General features: G+C 33.3%; 1 long non-coding RNA gene across 2 annotated transcripts in view; it reads right to left on the bottom strand.

Moving 5' to 3' along the window:
* LOC111090324 overlaps positions 1 to 8930 on the bottom strand; it is a 106290-nt gene extending 97360 nt beyond the window's left edge. For both annotated transcript variants that reach the window (XR_005371103.1, XR_005371102.1), the window contains exon 1: positions 8755 to 8930. This is a non-coding gene — a long non-coding RNA (uncharacterized LOC111090324). The remainder of the gene's footprint in view (positions 1 to 8754) is intronic.
* Positions 8931 to 16761: the final 7831 nt, after the last annotated feature.

Genomic DNA, 16761 nt, shown 5'->3' with positions numbered 1-16761 from the left:
AAGGACTTGACTATGATGGGACATTAGTCAGCAACGTCCAGGATCTTGGGATATTCTGAAGTCATCAAATGTGTACTAATGAGGATGACTGAAATCTATGGCAGTTATTTCTCCCTATTTGGTGTGGGAAAATCCTGGCATTATTTGTATTAATTATTAACAAGGAACATTGAGTCAGAATGGAATTTAATCCTTTAATGAAGCGAGACCATGTTATTTAATTTTTACGTTTTAAATCTTAGAGTTTTTCCTTTTCTTAAATAGTAATTATTGAAAATATAAACACCCTAGTAGAAGTGTTTCAATAGTTTCCTCAAATAAATATTTGTGTCTTTTTCTTCCAATGCTCTGCCTCCTTCCTCCTTATACATCTCTCCCTTCTTAGTCTTTCTTCTATGTTGCCTTCTTTCTTCTTGTTATGCCTCTCCTTTCTTTATTCTTGCTTTCTCTTTTACATTAATTACTAAACAACTCCAAAGGTGGATTTTATTTATATCCTTTTTAGTTTAAAAATCCAATACTTAAAGCATATGTTAAATTTAAATTTGCTATAAAAATGTAATTGATACTGAGGCACTATGTATATGGTGTGTTCATTGGACTGTGACATTTTGGAAATTTAAGAAAATCCCTTTGAGCCTCAGTTCTCTTTCCAAATCAAAACATCAACTGTGTTCACCCAGCAGTCCTTACCAAACTAGGACAACAAAATGCAATAGCATTCCAACATTTGTTTAGAATTAAGAACTAAGTTGTACATATGAAACTAATGTGGGACACCTGGGTGGCCCAGTAGTTTGGTGCCTGCCTTCAGCTCAGGGCATGATCCTGGGTTCCTGGGATCAAGTCCTACATCAGGCTCCCTGCATGGATCCTGCTTCTCCCTCTGCCTGTGTCTCTGCCTCCCCATCTCTCTGTGTCTCTCATGAATAAATAAATAAAATCTTAAAAAAAAAAAAGAAACTAATGTAATGTCGTGTGTCTACTGCACTCAAATTTAAAAATATGTTGGTTTCACTGTAATAATAATTTTCACAATGTGTGTATATAAAGTGTATATATAAATATATATCAAAATATCATATTAGGCATCTTAAATATATATAACGTTGTCAATTATATCACAGCAAAACTGGAACTTCCCCCATGTCGTTCTCCAAAAGTGCATTTGAGATACTTAGATGATAAATGTGCATGCCCCAGGAAGGGATGGTCCTCCAAAATTTAGCAAAGTCAAAGAAGAAAATTTTTAACATTAATTGTTCTGTATATATTTACCTTATCAATATAATTTATTTTTAAAACCTGGACTAGCTATAATTTTTATAGGTGAAAAATGATGACAAAATGCTTCCTTATAACCATTTATTATCTAATGTACTAATTTTCTACAAAATTGGCTGAACTTTGACTTACAAATTAGTAAAGGAGCATGTAATCGCTATTAAAATTTAAAATCTGTGTTGCTGAAATATAAAGTATTTTCATTGAAATTATAGTTTGAATTTAATGACCAGTATTCTTAGTGTTTGCTCCATACATTAATCATGATTTATATTTTCTCTTTCGTAAATTCATTTTCCTTTTTCATATAATTAACTTTAGACCCACTGAGATCATTTGCACTTCAGCCATCCACTTGCAAATCATATCCTTGCATTCGACAGTTAAAAAAAGCCATTTCTGCTCTGTTGTAATTATCCTGTTCACAGTAAGTACACTTCCCTTTATGTGTAATTTTTTCTAATTTCATAAGGCATCTCTATAATTGGATTTCCTGTCCCTTCTCAGGTGCTCCCAGGAAACAACTACCATGGTATTCATTGGTTTGTACTTTTTTGTCCATCTGGGACAGCAATGGAAAAATGAAGCCAAACCAAACCTGGAAAAACTGCAGCTTTGCTGTGCATGCACCAGTAATGCTGCCTCTTACACCAGGATTACCAGCGTTCTTGGGAATTGCTTGCTTCTCAAGCAACCTAGGGGGTCAGTCTCATCCATCCTGCCCATATACTTACAGGCATGCATTTCCTTGAGATGAAAGAGTTAACCTCAGTTAACCTTTTTATAAATTGATCTATCTGCTGGGTCAATTCTTTTTTTTTAATTTTATTTATTTATTCATGAGAGACACAGAGAGAGAGAGAGGCAGAGACACAGACAGAGGGAGAAGCAGGCTCCATGCAGGGAGCCTGACGTGGGACTCCATCCCAGGTCTCCAGGATCACACCTTGGGCTGAAGGTGGTGCTAAACCGCTGAGCCACCGGGGCTGCCCTGCTGGGTCAATTCTTTTTTTATATATATACATTTATTTTTTATTGGTGTTCGATTTGCCCACATATAGAATAACACTCAGTGTTCATCCCCTCAAGTGCCCACCTCAGTGCCCATCACCTAGTCACCCCCACCCCCTGCCCACCTCCCCTTCCTGCTGTGTCAATTCTTAAAACATTTTGGTTCCTGGTACATGAAAGTAAAGGACAAAACTCTTAATATGCAATGTTCTCTCTCTTTTTTTTTTAAGCTGGAATTTTCATGCTATGAGTGTAGTAAATTACTGATGTTAAGAAATTAAAAGAAAAAGAAATGCCATGTGAATTAGATTGATGTTCTGTCAAGAGAAAATTTTGTCTTTGATAATAAAGTAAAGACCATGTTAATATTGTGTGAGTATATGTAAATGCTAAATAAGAAAATCAAATTATAAATTTAACTGCTGAGTAAAGAAAAATGTCTTAAATTCCTCGGTAAAGATATGAGAATATACTTGAAATAAAAATAATACAATAATAATAATTTTTAAAACTTTAACAAATTAAAGTTTTAGCATATTAGTAATTTTAGCTTCAAATTCAATTTACTATATTGAAAAAGACTTGAGAAATGTATTCATTTGATTGTTCTTTCTGAAGTTTATTTATATTAAAAAATACTAAATAGGGACACTTGGGTGGCTCAGTCAGTTGAGGTTGAGCATCTGACTCTTGGTTTTAGCTCAGGTCGTAATTTCATGGATTTTAGGATGGAGCCCAGAGTCAGGCTCAGCGCTCAGTGGGGAGTCTTCTTGGAGATTCTCTCTTTCTGTCCCTGCCCCCATCAATAAGTAAATCTTTTACAAAATACTAAATATTATCACTAACATAACCCCTCTCAGACCACTATTTTTTCTTCTTTAAAGAACTTAGAAAAAAATGAATTTAGAATTATATGGGTACCCATTTAATGTAAATTGGAAGGTGTGCTTTTGTGTATGGATGTGTGTGTGTACCTTGTCTTGATTATTTGAACTATCTTCCTTAGATAAAGAATACCAAAATGTATGGAACTCATATATTTTTGATAGATTTTTTGCTTTGTCAAAGATGAGCAAACCTTATTTAAAAAGAAATTTAAAGGGAACAGAAAAGAGTTTTATTTGAGCCCAAGTTAGGACTGTTGCCCAGGATACACAATCTTCACAAGAAAGAGAGTGCTCTAGGGAAGGAACATTTGGTGCAGGGCTATATATGTTTTTTTACATAAAGAGTTACAAATCATCATGATGAAGGACATTCCAGAAAGTAGTTACAGACTTTATCTTACATTTTTAGTATATGCAAGACTGTATGACTTTAATCTTATGGGTATAAATGAGGGTTTTTTTTTCTTATCTTTGGAATTTTTATTTTTATTATTTATTTATTTATTTTAAAAACAAACCAGAGGTAGGATGTGTGCTAGGGGTAGAAATAGAGCCCATGCATGGTTTGAGGTTTTGTCCAGACATTTTTGACCTTGGTAATTGCTAAAGTAGAGCTACCTTGGGATCCCAGAAGCAGACCCACAAACATGCAACATTGAAAATTTCCTCAGCTTTTCATTAAGCTAATATTTCCCAACACATTTTATCTATATCAAGTAACAAAGTGGTGAGTTCCCTAGCAATCAGTTTTCCCTTAGACACGGGAGAGCTAGGTTCTTGTCTCATGGAGTCAAAGAATGAATCTTGTGGACAATGGAGAGTAGGTAAAGCGATAAAAGTTTATTAAGCAAACATATAGAAAAAGCTCTCAGAAGTGAGAGGAGTCCTGACAGGATTGCCACTGAAGGCTTTTTGGTTAGCCTTTTATTGAGAACCTAGCCAGGGAGCCCATGGCCTTCAGATTCTTGTGTAGTCTGAGCAAGGACTTTTGATAATATTTTTAATGACTGACTTCTTTGTAGTCTGGTGAGTTTCTGTGATTACTTGGTAGCCATTAAAGGGAGATACTCCCTAATATTTTGGAGCTAGGGAGCCAGATTTATTTATTTTTTTCTCTGTTTTTGCTGTCTTATCTCTGTTTCCTTGGGATGGGTAGGAACCTGACTTGGGGCCTCTCAGTGTCCTTGGGATCTGTGGGAACCCACAGATTTATGGGAGCCTGACTCTGGGTCTTTCCCTTATCTTTCCCTGCTTAGCCCCATCTGCCCCTAACTTGTTCCTACATCACCTTGTCCACCTGTGCCCACCCATTTTGTCACATTGGCCTCTAAGATGCTCATGAATAATACTTTTATTATTTCACAAGGGTTTCTTTATAGTGGCAGATGCCCTAATGTCTTTTATTATTATAAAATATGAAAACATGAATTTAAAGACAAAAAAAAAACCCCTCTTACAATAGCCTAGAAGCTTATGGTAGAGATTGAGTTTTTGCTTAATCAGCAGCAGTTGTTCTGGTGACATAATTTACCATGCAAAGTTCTATTTCCAATGGATACAGAATTGTGCATTGCCTTTGAATTCCATCCCACATATAGTGAAATAGATAAAATCTTAAAAAAAAAGAAAAGAAAGGGGATCTTGAAATGATTTTTAAATAAATGGAACAGATAGGGCACAAGTAATAAATGGCCTCCTGGGAATTTTGCACAGTATCCTAAAAGAGTTAATTTCTTTTACCCGGCTTATAACTTGCTAACTTGTAGCTTTAGAAAAACTCCATAGGAAGAGCAAATACTATGGGAATGATTTTAATCTTTTTAACTGCTACCATATTTATTTTCTGTCTCTGCATATCCAATTCTGTTATCTCTGTACTTCTGGGCACACATCCAGAGAGGTTCATCTCTTTTTCTCTGAAAATTAAGGAAGCTACATTTACACATTTTTAGTAAAAATATACTGTATTGAAATATTTTAAGTTTTTTATTAGAAATATCACAGTAGATAATAGCAACCCTTCCATCAAGTCAATATAGAATTTAAAAATAGCTAGAGTAGTCAGATTCTTCTGGAAACCAACACTGAGTTGCCTGTGAAAGCTGACTTTACCTAAACCACTGCTCTGAAGTTTACAGCACAGTTTGGCTTGCGGTTATAGTTTCCTGACAGTAAATGACCTTTCAAACACAAACAGATTTTTAAATTCTAGTTCAGAAAAAAAGCTATATTATTTCATTTGTAAAAATACCTCAAATCCATGTGAAAGACAAAAATATAACAATGTGTAGAAGTTAACACTGCAATGGTAAAATTCAGTGTTTGAAATTGGTGGTGGAAATTTCAGTTCTTCCTCTGTGGTTGAGTTTAGAATATGTAAGTCTATGTAAAACAACTTGGAAGAATCTTTCTTGACATCATCCCCCATTCAGATTTTGGCAATTAGGTTTTTAGTTTGTTTCCTCTTGGAGTATCTTTGTTTCTTTTTCCACACATTTAATACATACATGTTGCCTTGAATTGTTATTTTGTCTTAAATATATGCAAAATACTTTATGCCTCAGAAGATGAGAATCATATCTTATATTTTATGTTCCTAGTGTCAATGGAGTATTTAAAACTATTCCATGTATAAATATTTTTGTATTCATGATTCTGAAGATGAAGTTGCAAGCATCTTATTTTGGAAATTGGAGAATATCAGTCAGAATTACATAACCTATATCCACTTGAATCACTTTTTCAAATAATACTACTTTAGCAAAAAATAATTTTTGTTCTGAAAACAAATGATGGAATAAGTTAAATGAAAGCTTTATTCCTTAAAGACTATATTCAATCTTTCTATATCAAATATATTTTTTTAAGGCATGTTGGGCACAAAACTAATTGCCTATCAAGTAATAATGTCATTACAAAGGATAGTTAATTGTAAGCAGTCTTTTCATGTCTTTTGTGGTATTTCTCTAGCTGATCCTGTTTCTTTTGTTACTCATATGGTTTCTCACAGTCTGAAGCTGACCAAGGGATATTTGAAATAAAGTAGCCAAAGCTGGAATGAGCATGATTTGGCATGACTTCAAGTTCTATCAATATCTTAGTGGTAAAGAAAATAAAATCAAGTGTATTCAGATAAATGACAGGTGATTTAAACTCTCTGAAACCACCAGAACCATTTCATTATACCATAGTATTGCATAACATGTGTTTTCATGGATTACTATTGCTTGGTAGGTAAAAAATGATGCAAATTGCTTCATTCCATTTTCAGTTTTATTTTCTAATCTGGGGTTTCTGTTTATCAGCCTGTTCTTTATAGTTCTAAAGGCCTCTCATTGGTTAAAAATATTTGGACTCCTCCAAAAAGGAATCTTTTCTTAAATTATAACAAATGTATGGAAAGGGGAACACAAAGTCATCATTATAGCAGTTGTTCAATTTGTTGATTGTTGCAAATCTTTGATCTATAAAATGATGTCAGAGACTTGTGAAATTCCTCTGGAAGCAAATTCTGGCCATTGGAGTTCAACTTTAAGCATACCAGTGACTAGTTGGAGTTGCTTATTTAGGAGATATCTTCTTAATTCATTATCATTGTTCCTCCCCAAGAGTCTTTGGCCCATTATCCAAAGTAGAATGTTTGCTATTCCTCTTGGAATTATTATTTTTTTTTTTAGAATTGGAGGTATGTTTAGTTGACTCTGATTTATTCGTTGTCCTACCTCCACTGAATATTTCCTTCTTTAAATACAATATTCATAAATGGTTCAGAACTTCTTGATAAAAATTTACATGTGAACAAGGTTGTCCAGCTTTTCTTGTAATGCAGACAGTGATATCTAGAGTGACAGATTTGCTGACATATGATCCAGGAATCATTAAGCACCACTTTCAAGTCTTATTATAGCACCATTTCAGTTTGGGTTATTATTAACCTCATGAAGCTCTACTCCTGAGAGTCTGGCTGTCTGGTGGTTGCATAGGCAGCAATCACAACCCTACACAAAAACTCATAAGCTAGCATACACTCCAAACTATTATTTAGTAGAAGTGCAATAAATTGTAAACATTGCTACTATTAAAAATTATCATGGGATAATATTAATGCTAATTGGTTTTAATTGTTCAAACAGGGTCTATATTTTAATTTTTATCATCTTTCTAGTTCTATTTATGTGTTCTCTGAAATGAGTATGAAGAGCAATATGTATAAAATTGACATCTGGCATATTTTTATATTTTATATGGCATATTGCCTATGTTAACAAATACTATCAACAAAACTTCTATTCTAAATAAATTTTAAATATTAATTCATTGAATCAAAAAGTATAAAAGCTGATTATTTACTGACATATAGAAAAATGAAAATCTTATGCAAGGTCATGGAGCTAGATACTACAGGAGAGCTTTTGAGACATTCAAAGTCCATGCCACTAACCAAAACATATGCTGCCTCCAGGTGGATTAATCATATTTTTGTACCAATTTAGTAGCTTTCAAAATAGTTTCTAAAAAATTCATTAGCTGACTCTTGGCAGGAATTCTGTAATGTATGCTGGTCAGTGTTACAGTTGTTACAGTGAAGAAGACTCTGAGATAACTGGACATCCTTATGCCTCCACACAAAACAATGAATGGTTCAGAAACTCCATCTAATGTGTTCTGACTGCATGCTCTCCCCAGAACAGTAATAAAGTTTTCCTCAATATATTAAAAACCAAAATTATTGGTGGTGTAATCAGATAAAAATCTGTTATAGAAAGTTCTGTGAGACTATAAAATAGTGTTGCTTCCATTTTAACGAATTTAATGAAATTCCATTTAATTGATGGGTTGCTTTATTATCATTTGTTTACATGCAAATATCTCTAGACTTCAAATGAGTATTACAAATCTCTATGGTGTAGGAATATCCTCATTATTAGAGGATTCTTGAGTTTAGAGAAAAGATACATAAATTTGTTTTAAAGAGCAATGATAAGCTTTACTTAAAAATGGTGGTGTAAGAAACTCCAAGAGTATGATCCAGAGAAGTGTGTTTAATCCTTCATGAATGAAAAGTGTCCTTAATTTACACTAACCAGAAACTGTGAACTTAGTTCTGAGGACTAGTGGGATGAAGCTGATAGGCATAACTATGGTGATAGATACTGTGCTGCTACACTTACTTCAGATGCAACCTTTCACTCACTTAAATTCTCCCTTATAAGGAAACGTAAAGAAAATTGGGAAGAAGCCGAGGAAAGGATGTTCACCTATTCTCTCCCTTATGAAGACTGCATACTATCTTCTTGAATGTCAAATTCAAAATTAGATAATTACTTCTAATAGAATCCTTGTCTTTGCTACTATCCATTATCACTTTCAAAGAGGACAAAACATTTTGGTTTCCTTTTATAGATATATTATTTCCTATTTAAATGAAATGATAACAGGTATAATAATAACTGCCCTAATATCCTGTAGAAACATAGTAAGAGATACATGAGATAATGGAACTGAAAGCATCCTGAAATGTTAAAAGCCAAACAAATATGTTGCATTATGGTTCCATATTTTACACACTCACCTCTTATTTACTCTAATGATGCGAGGAAAGTACAGATGGCACAAAATTAGAAAAGGCAAAAAAATCATTTAGCTCTTTTCAAATGCAGTCAGAATGAATGCACATAAAGAGGAATACACAATTACAAATATGTAATCTCTCCTTGACTTTTCTTTCAGTTCAGCACCATTGTTAAGTGTTCTAGAACCTTATTATGTGGAATAGGATGCAAAGTTAGTCATCTATTAACACACAGTTTAGAACTGACAGAGTATGCATTTGGTTGGCCAATTTATAATAAGAATTATTTGCAATGGGTCAATAGATTACCATGATATGTCTAAACCAATGGAAGAATTGAAGATTCAAATAAAGAATCTAATCTTAGTGTTATATTACTAGAAATGATTTGGACAGTCTTTCTTGCTCAGTAGTTTTATTGATTAAACTTTGTAAGGACCTTTGAGTTAGGAATGAACTTGGTATTCAGGATCCCTTCAATAAATTTTCCTTCTGCTTGGTTAAAGTTATAATGGAAGAAGAATAATAATCATAATTCAGCTAAAAAGAAAATCTCATACTTAAATTGGCTACCTTGTTATTGGAATTTTCAACATTTTACTTCTTTTAAATTATTTTTGTCAATAAAGCATTAAATAAGATTAATTATAATGATAAGATTGCAGTGAAGCTATAAATTATGACAGATAATTCAGGCAGAGAGAAATTTATTTGGCAATGTATATTTTGATTAGCTAATAGCTGTACCTGCTAAGTACACCAGGACATATTTTATATGAAGAATCTGATGTGTAGTCAAACTGTCCATTTGAAAAGATGTGAATACCTCCAAAATTATATTGCTTAATGGAAAGTTGTACTCCTATTATGCCTTGAGTATGACTGTTTTTTCTGATAACAAATAAGGGTATCATGCATAGATCTGCAGTAGGTATAGTTAAGAAAACAAAAAGTTCATAAGTAACCAAAAGACTAGATGTTGTTCTTTTGAAAATAGTTATGCTTCCACTCTTACATGCACTACTAGATTAGACTCTCTGGTGTGCCTACATGGTTATAAGTACAGATTAATGCCACTTACTTATACAGGACTAGTTATGCATAATGATCTTTTCTTTCTTTCTTTCTTTCTTTCTTTCTTTCTTTCTTTCTTTCTTTCTTTCTTTCTTCTTTCTTTCTTTTTCTTCTTTTTGTACAAAAAGAGAAACTCTGCTCATGTGTAGGTAGGCAAAGTAAAATCAAGAAAAAGTGCCATCTCACGAATGGGATCTTAGTTATAAAACCACAATATATGAAGTCAAATTTTTTTTTCCCTTTAAAGGAAGATTAGTTAAATATTATATACAGATTACAGAATATGATCTTCCATAAGCAAGTACTGTCTTATACTAAATATGGTTCACAGTGTGGTAAGGTCACTTGTAAGTTTGGGGCATACTTCAAAAAAATAGACTGGCACAGTAACATTACACATTTCTGCAAACACTGGGTTGAGAAAAGTATCATTATTACTTTACTTTTTCACTTTATTCTTGAGCTACTTCCCTCTTTTCTTCCATGGTATCTATATCCTGGTAATGATGTAGGAACAAGTTATGGACTGACGGGCCTAGGTAGGGAAAGATAAGGGAAAGACCCCAGTCAGGCTCCTACCCATCCCAAGAAAACAGAGATAAGACAGTAAAAACAGAAAAACTTGGCTCGCTAGCTATAAAATGTTAGGGAGTATCCCCCTTTAATGGCTACTAAGTCATCACGGAAATATGTTATCCATAGTCCCTGCTCAAACCAAGATGGCACAAGAATCTCAAGGCCATGGGCTACCTGAAATCCCAGATGTAGAGAAATATGGAGGAGATATAACCAGAGAGAAGGGAACACGTTGTTTGGGCTCGTGATATTTACAAACATATCTTGTTTGTCAGTTTAATAGTTACAAGTCCACCATGCTTGCTCTAAATATAGACATGATATTTACAAATCCACCCTGATATTGACAAGAAATTTACCAAGCTCCCTGGTCAGTTTCCTATAAGAGACAGACCACAGAAGCCCTCCGAGGCAACCTTATCAGGATCCCTTTGATTTCTGAGAGCTTTCTCCGTATCTCTGCTTAATTAACTTCTATCGCTTTGCTCACTCCCTGTTGCCTGCTAGATCCATTCTTAGACACTGTGAGGCAAGAACCAAACTATCCCATATCAAAGATTGACTGACATAGGGAAGATGTTAGGGTTCAAAGCTGATGGCCAGGAAAGCCTAAGAAGATGTTTTTGGTGCAAAAGGGTGATTTTATTAAAGCACGGAGTGAGGGCCCATGGACAGGAAGAGCTGCACTGGGCTCACGAGGAGTGGCCCATTATATATTTCAAGTTGGGAAGAAGTTGGGATTAGCCTAGTCTCTAAGGAATTTTCAAGCAAAGTTTCCAGGACCTTGAGGGGGTTAACTATTGTTGGGAAAATGGTCATTTATTACTGTCTAATAAAACCTTAGTCATAAGACCCTTCATATGATTTCAGTGAGTCATATGCTTGGGGGATGATTGCTAACACATGTATTTTGCAGAGTAGAGATGAATTTTCCAAAGGCATTTTTTTTTTTTTTTTTTTTTTCCAAAGGCATTTTTAAATGTTAAAGTAGACTTAGAGAGTCCTGGGAGTCAGGCTAAGATTGCCTCTTGTCTTTAGTAAAGTATTAAAGTCCAGGCAGATGAGGCCCTAGAGGAATGTCACTCTGCCTGTTTGAATGACATGGACTTGCCAATGGGCTGTAAGTAGTACTTTAATAATTAAATTGCTAAATAATTTTAAATTAAATTGTTTTTAAAATTTAATCGTAAATTTAATAATTTTTCTTTTGCCTTTGTTTCTTACATCTTTTACTATAAGTTTTCATTTTCTATTTGAAGTGTAAAAAAATTTTGGCCTTCTTGAATTTTGAATCTTGTTTGATTTCTTTGTTATACCTATATTATCTAAACAGCATGATTATTGCCATAAGTATTTTATAACTTTAAAGCAGTAGATAAGAAATCAAAGACCTTTAGTAGAAATCTGATCCATAACTTTATTATTTGCTCAAGGAATGTACTTTTTAAAAAACTCATTTTTGGGACAACCCCGGTGCTCAGCGGTTTAGTGCTGCCTTCAGCCCAGGGTGTGATCCTGGAGACCTGGGATCGAGTCCCAGTTCAGGCTCCCTGCATGGAGCATGCTTCTCCCTCTGCCTATGTCTCTGCCTCTCTCTCTCTCTCTCTCTCTGTGTGTCTCTCATAAATAAATAAATAAATAAATAAATAAATAAATAAACAAATAAATAAATAAATAAAATCTTTTTAAAAAATTAAAAACTCATTTTTAAAAAATGTTTTCTATACAGAATATAGGTAGTACCACTATTATTTTACCAACCTATGTGTATAATATGTTAATATATAGTATGTTTAGTTTGTACTTTAAATACAAAATCTAATTACTTTTTGAATCCCAACAGTTTCTTTATAAATCTACTGGAAAACATGTTAGAATGGCAAACATTTATTAGAAATATAAGGATAGATAACTTTTATTTCTTGAGTACCCAGTCTCTCAAGTTAAATTGCATAAACACTGATATACATACACAAACAGATTTTTCCCTCAAAGGTTTGTAATTGAATTTGCAGATATTTTTGTAGGGTGCCATTTACCTACATGCAGGTAAACTTTGTACGCCTATAACACTATGGAAGATAGCCATTTTTTAAAACCATTTTTTAAATCTTTGAGCTATCTTTAGGAAAGAGGGTGGAAAAAACAATAAGATATGAAAGAGGGGATCCCTGGGTGGCTCAGCGGTTTAGCACCTGCCTTGGGCCCAGGGCATGATCCTGGAGACCTGGGATTGAGTCCCACATCGGGCTCCCTGCATGGAGCCTGCTCCTCCCTCTGCCTGTCTCTCTCTCTCTCTCTTTCTCTGTGTCTCTCATGAATAAATAAATAAAATATTTAACAACAACAACAAAAAGATATGAAAGAGCTTTTGGTGGTTGAAAAAAAAACTGCAGTTTTTACTGCAGTAAGACCCACAAGTAAGATGTAGCAAGTATATGTCATGCTCAATTCCACATGAAGCCACCTGCCAGTTCTCCTTTTGCTTGCAAAGTTTTGCAGCGTTAGCAGTCTAATAGCAATGATGTGGTAGTTTTTGGGCTGGCCCCCAGCTAAGTAGCAACTTCCATAGTGTAAGACCTTCTGAATTGTGAATAGAACAACAGCATTTCCCAAAATAGCTAGTGTGCTGAAAGGAATAATGTGTTTTTCTAAAGTATGCAAAGGAATTACTAATATTTGTAATTTATGTACTGTAACTAAAGGAACTCTCTTGGTATACCTCTACTGTAGGCATTTTTCATTGTACCTTACCTGTTTCCAAACAGCCTTTTGCCAAGTAGGTTACTTTGCTGGCCAAGAAATGCTGGTAAAAAGAGAAAACTTACCTGACCTAAAGAACTTTCAGATATAACCAGGAGCATGGATAAATGATGTGTAGAAGAACTACAATTGCCAGTCTAAAAAAGAATTAGGAGTAAAACTGAGGGATCCAGAGGCTAGCATGGATACAGAGGTGGGACTTAAGATATTCATGCCTAGGGAGGCCTGGGTGTCTTGCCGATTGAGCATCTGCCTTGGACTCAGGGCGTGATCCCAGAATCCAGGATCAAGTCCCACACCGGGCTCCTTGCAGGGAGCCTACTTCTTCCTTTGTCTGTATCTCTGCCTCTCTCTCTCTTTCTCTCTGTCTCTCTGTCTCTGTCTCTCATGAATAAATACAATAAAATATTAAAAAAGGAAATATATTCATGCCTATCATATTCCCTTATTTTGCTTGTCTGTGACACCAGTACATTTACATTTCAGATATAGGTACTCACAGCGTGTATATGTGTGTACACATTACATATATATGTTTGGATATATGTATGTATGATTGTAGATTACACAATTTCTCGAAATGCATTTTGCCCTTTAAAAATGTTTATTTCTGGGCAGCCATGGTGGCTTAGTGGTTTGGTGCCTCCTTTGGCCCCAGGCGTGATCCTGGGGACCCGAGATCGAATCCCACATCGGACTCCCTGCATGGCACCTGCTTCTCCCTCTGCCTGTGTCTCTGCCTCTCTCTCTCAATCTGTGTCTCTCATGAATAAATAAATAAAATCTTAAAAAAAAGAAATGTTTATTTCTGAATATTCTCTCATACCCTTTAAAAAATACGTTGTTGTAAACGCACTAGCAAGCATCCACATATTTTTCTGTTTTATATATTCTTTATTAAAAATGAGAAAAAGAAAATAGTTACTATGTAAGGTGATGGGTATGTTAATTAGCTTGATTGTGGATATTATTTCACAATGTAAACACATCCCAAATCACTAAGTGATATGCCTTAAATGTAGACAATTTTTAAATTGTCTATTATACCTCTATAAATCTGAGGAAAATGTGAATTTTATGATTATGCTTTAAGCTAGAACATTTTTGTTTATTCTTCTGCAAACCTGATTCTTTTTTCTTCTCCAATTTATGAAAATCAGCTGTTCTTAGGACTGCTGTGAAATAAGATAGCTTTAATTTTATCATTCTAATGACCAGAGAGTTGCATTGATTTTTCTTTTAAGCAACTTAATTTGGAAAACCTATTACTAAAGAAACTTTGTTGCCTTTCCAGCCTGCTGCCATTTTCCCACAGTGATTTCTGACTGATATTTTTCTAAGACCTGTTATTATATGCAAATATTTTAAAATTAGTGTTGTGCTGTTATTTATTAAATATGTTACATATAAAATTTACCATAATTGATTCATAAACAGATTTAACTTAAGTTTCTTGACAAAATTAAGTAAATAAATGTGTAGCACTAAGGTGGGGGAAAGTCTATCTGAAGGACAGACTTACTTAAACCTTTTGTTGCAGAGACTTCTTAGTATAGTCTTTTAGGGAAACATTAAACTTTTTAAGCCTATATGATGAACATTTATTTTGAAAAAAGATAATAAAAAATAAAGGTAAACTAGTATTGTTATATTTTGCTCAAACATTCCAAGACCTTTAACTTGCAAAGATAAATTGTGAATCTTCATGAATGTAGTTTTCCCAGATTTATATATTTCAGGGCCCTGTTTTCAAAGACCATATTTTCCATATTTTAGGTAATATTGGTCTGGATATTTAGAATTATAATAAGATGCATTAATACTTATTTTTCTACACATTACCTGCATGTATTAAATAATTACATTTTGTTTTTTAAAGTCATACAAATACATTTGTTAATACCAAGATCCCATTTTTTTAAAATATATTGAGCAATTAGGATGTGATTTCTCTTTTTAATTAAATGCAAATGAGTTATAAAGATTTTGGCCAATATATATACATTCTTATGTTATTTATTCACTCTATCACATGAGACATATTTGTGATACTGTGGATTATTAAAATTTATCATAATATTTTATTAAGTAGAACAAATAAATCATCAGTCTAAACCAAACAAGAATGATTAAGTGGGTAGCTATACAATTTATTCTCTCACTATGCAGTGTTAGTCTTTTTCCTTTTTGGAACCCAATTAAGAATTGGAAGCAGATCTGATGCAAGGAGACACTGTTGGTAGTCCTCCAAAGAGATAGAAAGATGTATTTCATTCCTGTTGAGATCACATTCAACTCAAAATTTCATTTTTCATTAATTCTGGAAGCTTCTGGGTTTTGGCAAAAGAGCAGTATTTCAAATTGCAGCCAAGATCTGTATATATGCCATCATTTTTGACATTTTTATTTTGGCCTTCTCAGGTGAGTGGTGACTTTGAGAGTTTTGCTGTGCTGTTCTATTGCTGTTAGACATGGTGTATGAGTTTGAAACATTTGACAAGCAAGTAACCATGACAACTTGGAAACATCATTACTATATTCTACATTATTTTGTCCTCATTTAAGGTGTTCAGTTACTTAAAATATTTTATCAAAATGAAACATTAAAAAGAATGTATATCCTAAATATATAGTTCTAAACCTAAAATATATAGTAATAAATATTCCTATGCTAAACCTAAAATATATAGTAATAAATATTCCTATGCTGAAGTAAGATGGATTTTATTTTCTTCCAAAGGACATTTTATGGATTTTGTCCATCTAGAAGACATCTTTGCTCTTTGGGGCCTTATGCCATTTTTGGTATCTTCTATGCATTAAAAAATCTACAAACTGTAACTTTGCTTTTAAGTCATTAAGTGGAGCAGTAGCAAAGTGGGTCTAATATGTATAATCTTCAGAGAAGGACTTTGTAAAGAAATGTCTCCTATTTTATCTCTTGTTTGCTATTTAACTTTGTTATTATTTAAACCAGCATTTTATCCTTTTTATTATTTATTTTACCTAAATATCTATAAGCCGGAAAGAAATAGATGTACATAAAATAGATGCATATGTAACATTAATGCAGCTACTTTTTACCCTTTTTATGGGAATGAAGAAACACAAAAATCTTAAGTGGTAGTTTATTAGAATAACATCATTATTATAAAATCCTTTGACCTCTCAAGAATCCTTTTATCATTTCAATATATAGATAAAATGCTACTGCATATTATATTATTATCTTTTGAAGTTTTATTCAAGTTTCCATGTAGTATATAAGGTATGCTCAGTTTCTAAACCTAATTAATTCTAAGGAAATAAATAAAAGAGGTTGAAAGATGAAGGTAAAAGTAATATTTATACACGCATAAAATACATCAAACATTAGTATTTTATGGTCCTGTGTATATATTTCAAAATGTATTTTCACTGTAACAGACTACTTCTGAAACCAGTAAAGCACTTCTGCAATAAGGTTTTGTTAGGAGAGCTGAAGTTAAATTTCTCCACAGAAGTATTCATTATTTCAGAAATTTTATTTATATCAAAATTATTATATCTGATTCTTTTTTTTTCTGAATTTTTTAATTTATTTATGATAGTCAC

Source organism: Canis lupus, chromosome 16 (assembly GCF_011100685.1).
Source record: "Canis lupus familiaris isolate Mischka breed German Shepherd chromosome 16, alternate assembly UU_Cfam_GSD_1.0, whole genome shotgun sequence".
NCBI lineage: Eukaryota > Metazoa > Chordata > Mammalia > Carnivora > Canidae > Canis > Canis lupus.
Note: the sequence above shows the minus strand (reverse complement) of the source record. Positions and strands in the feature narration are given on the sequence as shown.